Source organism: Panthera pardus, unplaced genomic scaffold, assembly GCF_024362965.1.
Source record: "Panthera pardus isolate Hobbes unplaced genomic scaffold, ASM2436296v1 HiC_scaffold_24, whole genome shotgun sequence".
Classification (NCBI taxonomy): domain Eukaryota; kingdom Metazoa; phylum Chordata; class Mammalia; order Carnivora; family Felidae; genus Panthera; species Panthera pardus.
The window spans coordinates 46,203,415-46,213,174 of record NW_026526810.1 but is presented as its reverse complement, the minus strand read 5'-3'; the positions used below and the strand labels follow the sequence as shown (position 1 = coordinate 46,213,174).

The following is a 9,760-nucleotide window of genomic DNA, read 5'->3' as shown; positions in this document are numbered from 1 at the left end:
ACAATTTATTTAAAACCTTTCTGGCAGACACTTACTAGACCTCACCCTCCAGCTTTCCCACCCATGAGACACCGGGATTGTCCCTGGGCACTTAAGTGACCATGCCCAGCAACTCCATCCACAAAACTTTACCATCCAGGCAACTTAACTTTTACTAATTGGAGCATCCAATCACCTTTCTCTATGAGAGTACAAAGATCACCTTACAAGAAAGTTCAAATCTCTTGTTTTTGTAACACTGGGCCTTTAACTTTTGTTAAATGTGTATATATATGTTTTAGGATTATGTTCCTTGTTTGGCCAGAGACTTGGCTTCAGAGAATTTTAAACTTTCAGCCAGAGTTTGAGGGGATTCCAACCCCTTTTCTATTCTAAATATTCAATCTGAAGAGTAAAAACACGTAGGTAAGAGGCACAAGAGTCCCGGCTTCCTCCGCGGCAAAGCCCACGAAGCGTGTAACACCAAGGTGACTGAACTAGGCCCGACAAATGCAGGGCGCAGGGAACGGACAGGCAAGCATACGGAAACTTAGTCTAGCCTGAGCCCTGCCCTTGCCGCCCATCCCAAACTTCCCCTTTAGTCCTCCCTCCTCCCGGGTAAGGGCAGGACTGCGGAAGAGGAAGCGGTCACGGGCGCGCGCGCAGCCCCTCCCCTCCGTGACGTCCGAGACGCGACGCGTCGCAACGCAGTGCAAACTGGGAAAAGGGGATGCGCTGGGCTAGTTTCCGTCGGGCTAGCGAAGGCTAATTCTTCCTCGAGTTGGTGGAAGATGGGCCTTTGGCGAGGAGGCCGGCGTTAGTGAAGCGTTCCCGGCGCCACGGTGAGTGTGGGTCTGGGTCCTGTCCTGTGTTCCTCGGAAAGCTGTCTGCATTGAACACCCTTTCCTTTCACCAGCTGCTGGTCACTCGGGAGACCAGTCCTGTCCGCCGAGAGGGGTGGAACAACCCCGAACATAGAATCGGCTTTTAGAGGAAGGGCCCAACCTCGAGTCTTTCCCGCCGCCTACCTAGGGTTACCCAGGGAGTTTCGTGTAGTTTTTTTCAGGTTTTCCGATCTTAGAGGTGGCCTTGACCATTCCTCGTTCTTCTTCGACACTTAGACTCGACTTTGACCTGCTTCCTCTGGCCTCCGTTTTCGGGTTTTCTGCTGTCGGGCTACAATTCCAGGCCTTTGATACCATCTCTCAGACTGTTTCCCAATCCCTCCTCTGTCCCAATCAAACTTGGTTTTAGTGAAGTCCAAGTATGAGTTTAAAGAGCCTATAAGCTCATCAGAATTAAAATATGACTTTCCCAAATAAAAGCTTTTGCTAAAATGTGGCCTCTCTCCTGGAGTTGCGGGACAAGTTAATTTCACCTCCACTCCACCTTGGTAATTTCAGAACCCTGAATCGCACTGATGTTCATTTATACATAAAGCTGTAGACCACACTTCTCGGGTTCATTCTTTTCTCCAGTTCATTCTATGACCTTGAAGCAAGTCATATAATCACTAACAAAGTATTTACCTGAAGGCATTTAATATTTGTTAAGCACCTTGAGGGTTTCAGATGAAAGGGATGTTACTCTTTCCGAATCTGCAAGCAGTCTTAGTTTTGTATGTCTTCTGCAGCCATTAAAAATATCAAGTGATATTGTTAAGGAGCTGTACCTGTTCTAGGCTTGCCCTGCGGCTTTGCTCTGTGAGCAGATTTTGCATTTTAACAGATTCTGTTTAAGGTTCATTGTCAAATGTCTTTCTGATGGATTTAAATAGTTTCTTGTGACTCCACAGTACTGGACCAGTTTGTCTGAAAGGTGATGTAGGTTGTGCTTTGCTTTTATCATATTGCTCTGGCTGCCTTGAAACGTGTATCCCTTTTTTTGTGGCACATTAGGCATATCTTTAAAATTAGATAGTAAGATTCTTATAATAGTAAAGCAACACTTGTTATTAATGACCTAAATATGCATTAATTGCATGTAAGCATGTAGGTATGTGTTCTTTAAGAAAACAATGCATGAGAAAAACAAAAACAATTTAAAGATGTCTTTCTAGCATTTAACTCTGTATATCCACTTGACCTTTATTAATCATTATGGTCATTTGTTTAGTAATATGAACATACTGGGAAAGATCCAAAATGGCTTCTGTAAAGTTCTAAAATCAAGCATATTAGATTTTTTTTCCCTTAAAATATCTAACATATTTTCTACATGAAGTTGCAATTATTTTTGTAGAGATTAAGGGGAAAATGTGCCCATTAAATATGAGTTGATAACCAAATTAGATATAGTTAAGGAAGCATTTTTAAAAAACTATTGGTTATTGTCCCAGTTACCAATTGCTATATAACAAATCACTCCAAAGTAGCTTCAAACTACAATGTTTTATCTGTTATATTTCTCTGGGCTGCCTGGGGTCAGCTGGTTGATTCTCACTTAAGAGTTTCATGCATTTGTAGTTATATAGGCAGCTAGGTTTTGGAGTCATCTGAAAGCTTACCCGAGTGGGATATCCCAGATGGCTCATTTGTATGGATGGCAGTTGATGTTGTCTGGGAGTTCAGCTGGGGATGTTATCTGGAGCGCCTGCACATGGACTCTTCATGTGCCTTGGACGTCTCACAGCATGGAGTTTGAGTTTCAAGAGCAAGTATTTGAGGAGACAGAAGTGAAAGCTGTCTCTTAAAGCTGGACCCAGAAATTGGCATAGCATTGCTTCCAGCATTCTCTGTTAGAGCAGTCAGAGCCCTCCCCTAACCAAGTGATAGACCCTACCTTTTTTGGAGGGAAGAATATCAAAGAATTTGGGGCCATTAACCTACTATAATAAAGTTGTATTAAACTAATGTTTGGATTTAATAGTAGATGCGGAGTAAGGTACACTTCTGATTTCTTTAACCATAATGCTTTGTATCTTCACAGTATGTTATAATTTTCAAAGCATTTCTCTGTAGGTATTTTGTCATTTGGTACTTAGGAAAACTCTGTAGGAGCAGATGAATCGTTCCCATTTTGTAGATGACATAAACTGAGGAGTAGCAGTGTTGGTGTTGGGAGGATTTAAGGAATTTGCCCAAAGTCATGTGCTAATAAATGGAAAGTGAAACCAAGACCTACAGTGCTCTAATAACATAAAACTTAATATAGTAAATGATGAAATATTATATTAAGCTTATTTGGAATTCCATATTTATCGCCATACTAATTCAAGTAAAACAGTACTCATGTGTAGTGGTGAATAAAGTCAGTGTCTCCTCTAACACATTACAGTTTAGTTTTTCATAATTCTGAATTCTCTGAAACATACCAATAATGATGTGAACCTGTATGTCTTTATAGTAAGTGAAATTGTTACATGTTATAATACCAATTTCAAAACAAATTAGTCCTGAAAAAGTTATGGGTATAGGAATCCTGAAGGTTTTATTTTAATTATTATTCTCTCAGTTACATAATTTTAAAAATGAAAATGATTTCTGAGGGCACCTGGGTAGCTCAGTTACACGTCTGACTTTGGCTCTGGTTATGATCTCATGGTTTGTGAGTTCGAGCCCATGATGGGCTCCGTGCTGACAGTACGGCGGAGCCTTCTTGGGATTCTCTTCCTCTCTCTCTCTCTCTTTCTCTCTCTCTTTCTCTCTTTCTCTTTCTCTCTTTTTCTCTCTTCTTCTCAAAAATAAATAAACTTCAAAAAGAAAAAGAACATGGTTTCTTATTATTTTGATAGATCGGGAATCATAAGACTTAAAATATTGATATCAACTAGAGCCTAATTGTCATCGTCATACTGTTTCACTGCTTTTAGTAACATGCTTATATCCATTTTTTATGTCCATGGATCTGTCTTGACCACGTGTTAGAATTTACCTGAGAAGCTTTTAAAAAATACCTGTGTGCAAGTCCCATGCTCTAAGATTCTAATATAAGCATTTAGGAGTGGGTTCTGCGCATCAATATTTTTAAAAATTCTTTAGGGGATTCTACAGCTAAGATTGAGAAGCATGTCTGCTTTTGTTTATGGTGGTTTTTGGTACATACTAAGTATGATCTGGTTCCCTGTTCATCTATTCTTGCATATGCTAAAAAAATTAAGGAGATAGGGAGAAGATGTACAAAATGGATTAAGGTTATAAATGTAAGTAGACACCTGTTACAGAAAACAGTTACCCTTCTGGTTTCTTTCTAGGAATAGTCTTAATTCAAGTTACAGATTTTGGCATGGTTTGTTAGTACCTATATGATGGTTCTTTGCTTTATATTAACATTATGTACTTCTCTTTCATCTTAAAAGGTGGAAGCTTTGTTAGGAGGTATAGTCTGTGTATTTCTTATAGCTTCTGACATGGCACCTTGAATAGATGTAGGTAGTCTAATAAATGTTTGCCAAATAGAAGACAATTTATACAGTCTTCAGAACTAGGACTAGTTACTTTATTCTTTTTTTTTTCTTTTTAAGCACTGTAAGAACTTAAAGTTCTTTGAAGCTCTTTTTCTGTGCTTTTCATGACGTTGCACTTATCTGGTTTTTCTTCAGGCTGTTTCTTTCCTCTTTTAGAAACATTGCCTTTCATACTCCTCCCCACCAGGTTCTGAGCCCTTCAAGTATATTATCAGTTATAGAGAAACAAGATCTTATTTCCTTGATTCATTCTCCTGATTTATTATTAGCATAAATGATTTCTGTGTTTTAAAAACTATTATAGAGGTTTTAAAGTATACATAAAAGTGAAGAAAATCAGATTATTTTGAACCACATCCTAGATAATATATCATTTAAGTGTCAATACTTTGTTATCTCCCACAACAATAGGGATTATCAAAATTAACATTAATGCTTTAATAGTTGATTTAATATTTGTCTGGTCTCTCTATGGACCAAGTCTCTAATTACATATTTATATCTCTGTCAAGACATCTTTAGACGTTGTTCTTTTTGTATACATGTTCAAAATTTTCTGTAAATCAATAGTTCTCATTTGGGAGTAATTTTGCCCCCCAGAGGGCATTCAGGAATGTCTGGAGACATTTTTGATTGTCACAACAGGATGGAGATGAATACTACTGGCATCTAGTGGGTAGAGTCCAGGGATGCTCCTAAATATCCTACAATGCAGAGAGCAGCCTCCCACAACAAATTTTTATCTGGTCCAAAATAGGAGTAGTGCCCAGGTTGAGAAGTGCTGCGGTAAACTGACATTTTTAAGACCACAGTATTCATTTTGTTGTTGTTGTTAGTAGCACTACCATTCTTTGGTGTGTGTGTGTGTGTGTGTGTGTGTGTGTGTACACAAGAGAAAATTTTCTGTTTCAGTCTGTTACAAAAGCATGCTTCTGCCTTTTTGTGTTCTCTTAAGTGCAACGGCCTGCTAATTATTCTTATCCAAGAATAGCTGTAAGGGATTACAAAGTATTATTCTTTTGTTCTTGTTTCTTCACATTCATCTTGTATATTCCCACTTTGACCTGCCCTGAGATATCATATTTCCCTTCAAAACTGGTTTAGGGGTGCCTGGGTGACTCAATTGGTTAAGCGTCCACCTCTTGATTGTGGCTCAGGTCATGATCTCATAGTCGTGAGATTGAGCCCCCATGAGATTGAGCCCCACGTTGGGGCCTAAGAGTCTCTCTCTCCCTCTCCCCTGCTTGCTCTTCTCTCTCCCTTCCTCTCTGTCTCCCTCTCTCCCTCTCTCCCTCCCTCTCTCTCTCTCTCTCTCTCAAAAAAAAAACAAAAAAAACTAGTTTATTGCCTGCTGAATAAAATATAAACAATACTTGACGGCTTCAGAAGTCCTCCATAATATGACTCCATCTCCTTACCTAATATAATTTATTGTTAGCCAACCATTATTAAGTGTTGACTGTAAGGACTGAGGTAGGTGCTAGGGATCTAGCATGTCAGAGTAGTGACATGTAAAGAATACATTTGCATGTAATCCATTGATCTGATAATTTCCCAGTACTGATGGTGCCCAATTTACAATGGTTTGACTTAGGATTTTTCAACTTTTTGATGACGCAGAAGTGATACACATTCAGTAGAAACCGTACTTCAAATTTTGAATTTTGATCTTTTTCCAGGCAACACTATGTGGTATATTCTCTTGTGATGCTGGGCAGTGGCAGTGAGCCAGAGCACCCAGTCAGCCATGTGATAGTGAGGGTAAACAACTGATACACTCCAACTATTCTGTTTTCAGTTTCAGTATAGTATTCAATAAATTATATGAGATATTTAACACTTTATTGTAAAGTAAGTTTTGTGATAGATGGCTTTGCCCAACTATTGGCTAATGTAAGTGATCTAAGCATGTTTAAGGTAGGCTAGGTCAAGCTATGATGTTTGTTAGGTTAGGTGTATTACATGCATTTTCAGCTTAATGATATTTTCAATTTATGATGGATTTATTGAGACATTACCCCATCATAAATTGAGAAGGATTTGTAATCCCTATAGTATTCCTTATTTTTTTCATTGCCTTCCCATACTAATTCCTCATTTTGTGTCTTTGTTCACATTGGTTTCCTCTTCTGGAATGCCCTCCTTTCTCTCTGTTCATAACTAAATCTCATCCATAGGGCTAGTTTCTGTCTCTGCTTTATCACATTATCATGAGCACTGCATGTTTATGAGGTATGAGGGTCTTAAAACCTAGTCATAACTGTCATTTGGCCCAAATACCATACTAAGGCAAAGGCAATGACATAGATTACACATACTGTAGACCTGAGATCAAGAAATGAACTTCCAAGAACTGGGGCCATCAAGGATGGAAGAAGTGGACCTTAAGTTGGTCCTTGAAAGCAGAAGGACCAGCACAAAAGAGAAGAGAGTGGCTGGAAGAAGCTACACTGCATTTTCTCCTTCTTTTGACTTCCCAGTGACTGGAGTCACATATTAATGTACAGAGTAGCAATTAATTGATGGCTTATTATTTAATAAGTATTAGATTGGTCTTGGTAACTAAACTAAGATTTGAATCAGAAGCCCTGTGGTGACTCTCTTTATCCTCTAGAGCAGTGTCACTCGAAGTAGTCTGTGTGATAGGCTTGAATATGAATCAGTGGATTGCTTTCTTCACAGAGAAAGTCTTGCTACTATAACAACTTCAGTGTGCTTAATTGATTTACATTCTTTCATAAATTTCTTATTTTATCACACACAGGTAACAGTTCCCCAACCATCACTGATCTGTGGGCCACACTTGGAATAGCATTACTCTGCAGAACTTGTACACTTTTTCATTTGTAACCTATAGTAAGAAATACATTTTACATTTCAACCCAGTGTTCTGTATATGCATACACATATAAACAATACTGAAGTTTGATGAAACAATACTTAACCTTACCATATGTGACATGCTCTCATATTTTCTCGTCAATTTTATTTTTTAAATGCTGATTGTGACCTTCTAAATGGTCTTAAAAAAATAAGGAATACTATAGGGATTACAAATCCTCATTTTATGATGGGGTAATGTCTCAATAAATCCATCATAAATTGAAAATATCATTAAGCTGAAAATGCATGTAATACACCTAACCTAACAAACATCATAGCTTAGCCTAGGCTACCTTAAACGTGCTCAGATCACTTACATTAGCCAATAGTTGGGCAAAGCCATCTATCACAAAACCTACTTTACAATGAAGTGTTAAAAAATTTTTTTGAGTATTTATTTTGAGAGAGACAGAGTGTGTGTGTGCGTGAGAGCAGGGGAGGAGCAGAGAGAGAGGGAGAGATACACTCTCAAGCAGGCTCCACGCTGTCAGCACATAGCCCGACATGGGGCTTGATCCCATGACTGTGAGACCACAACCTGAGCTGATAGTTAAGATTCGGACACTAAACCAACTGAGCCACCCAGGTGTAGGTGGATTTTTAAAACACTGCTGTCACACAGCAAGTGCTAGACACATAGCAGATACTTAGAAAATACTTAGAAAATAAGTTTTAGCAGTCACTAATTCTTGAAGGGGTTGAGCCTTTTAATACTTTAGGATTACTTTATTTTTTTTTTAAATCTATTTATTTTGAGAGAGCATGAGTGGGGAAGGGACAGAGAGAGAGAGAGAGAGAGAGGGAGGGAGTGTGAGTGAGAGAGAGAACCCCAAGCAGGCTCTGTGCTGTCAGACAGCAGAGCCCGATTCAGGGCTCGATCCCATGAACTGTGAGATCATGACCTGAACTGAAATCAAGAGTTGAACGCTTAAGTGACTGAGCCACCCAGGTGCCCCAACTTTAAGAGTACTTTAAAACATTTCATGAGGTGTGCCTGGGTGGCTCAGTCAGTTAAGCATCTGACTCTGGCTCAGGTCATCATCTCACAGTTTGTAAGTTCAAGCCCCATATCGGGCTGCGTGCTGACAGCTCAGAGCTGGAGCCTGCTTCAGATTCTGTGTCTCGTCTCTCTCTCTGCCCCTCCCCTGCTCATGCTCTGTCTCTCTCCCCCTCTCTCAAATATAAACATTAAAAAAAATTTAAAACATTTCATGAATACTTACTACTCTATGGCATTTAAATTAGAATGAGTATAGAATGCCTTATATGACATATAAGGCAATCAGAAGATATAATGAGTGCTATTGCTGTCAGAAGGGTAGAGATGAGATGAGATGATGGATGCCTGCTGGAGACAAACTTTGCTTTCCTTTCAGCTTTGCCAAGAACCCAGGCAGTGGCTCATGTGAAGCCCTAGTTCAGATATCAGGACCAGTTTGAATACCACAAACCTCAGTCTTCACTTTTTTACTTTTTAGTCTTTGTGGTTCAGGTCATCTCACTTCTACTTTTTCTCTTTGGAAAAATCAGAAGGAGGTCATAAACAGAGGTGGATACATCTGCCTTCCCTTTCCTTCCCCCATTGTTAGCTCATTTCAGTACTGTCTGGATTTTACTTTTGGAGCATTGCCGTTTAACTGAAGCTGAAATATTTCATCTTTTTTTTTTTTTTTTTAAGTTTATTTATTTATTTTGAGAGAAAGATAGCAGGGGAGAGGCAGAGAGAGAGGAGAGAGAATCCCAAGCAGGCTCCACCCTGTCAGTGCAGAGCCCTATGCGGGGCTCAAACTCACGAACTCTGAGATCATGACCTGAGCCGAAATCAAGAGTCAGATGGTTAACTGACTGAGCCACCCAGGCGCCCCTGAAATATTTCATCTTTATCAGATTTACACATCTTAAGAAAATTAATTTTTTAGAAGAACTTTAATTTTTCTTACATATCCTTTTTTGTTTTTGTTTTTAACTTACAAACCTTTCTGAAGCATAACACAGTTTTAGTGGGCTGTATGTTATATTCAGTTCTAGAGCTAAACAAGTAGACTGTATAAATTGAGTTCTATACATATTAAACGTTTTATAAGGATCAGTAGGATTGTTGTGACAACAACAAACTGCTGCTGCTCTTTTTCTTGTTTTTACTGTTACAGCCCAAATAAATTATGAATTCATCCAGTGATACAGCCCTTAATTTATTTTGTCAGTCTATTTTGAAATCTCTTTAGAGGTTTTCACTTTAAAGTGTAGCAGAATGACTTATCAAGAATTTAACACATTAAATTTCGCATAGATTTAAGTTACACATGTATCCTTCTTTGCTGTCTTATTTGTTTAGGGGAAATAAACAAATTCCCCTTAAAAAAAACTCTTTACCTTGTACTTTGACTTCTGTAGAATGTGTGCTTGTAGAGACAAACAGCAATTAAGGCAATACTGTTAAGTATTTTTAATACCAGGCATCTTATTTAACAGCATAATTTATATAATTTTGTG

The 9,760-nt window shown here is 38.7% G+C and overlaps 1 protein-coding gene across 1 annotated transcript in view; it reads left to right on the top strand.

Annotated features, from left to right (window-relative positions):
• The first annotated feature begins 683 nt into the window (after positions 1–683).
• The window catches only part of USP8 (ubiquitin specific peptidase 8), a 76,628-nt gene continuing 67,551 nt past the window's right edge, over positions 684–9,760 (top strand). Inside the window, exon 1 of the mRNA XM_019442138.2 lies at positions 684–821. The gene's annotated coding sequence lies outside the window, so the exon portion shown is untranslated. The remainder of the gene's footprint in view (positions 822–9,760) is intronic.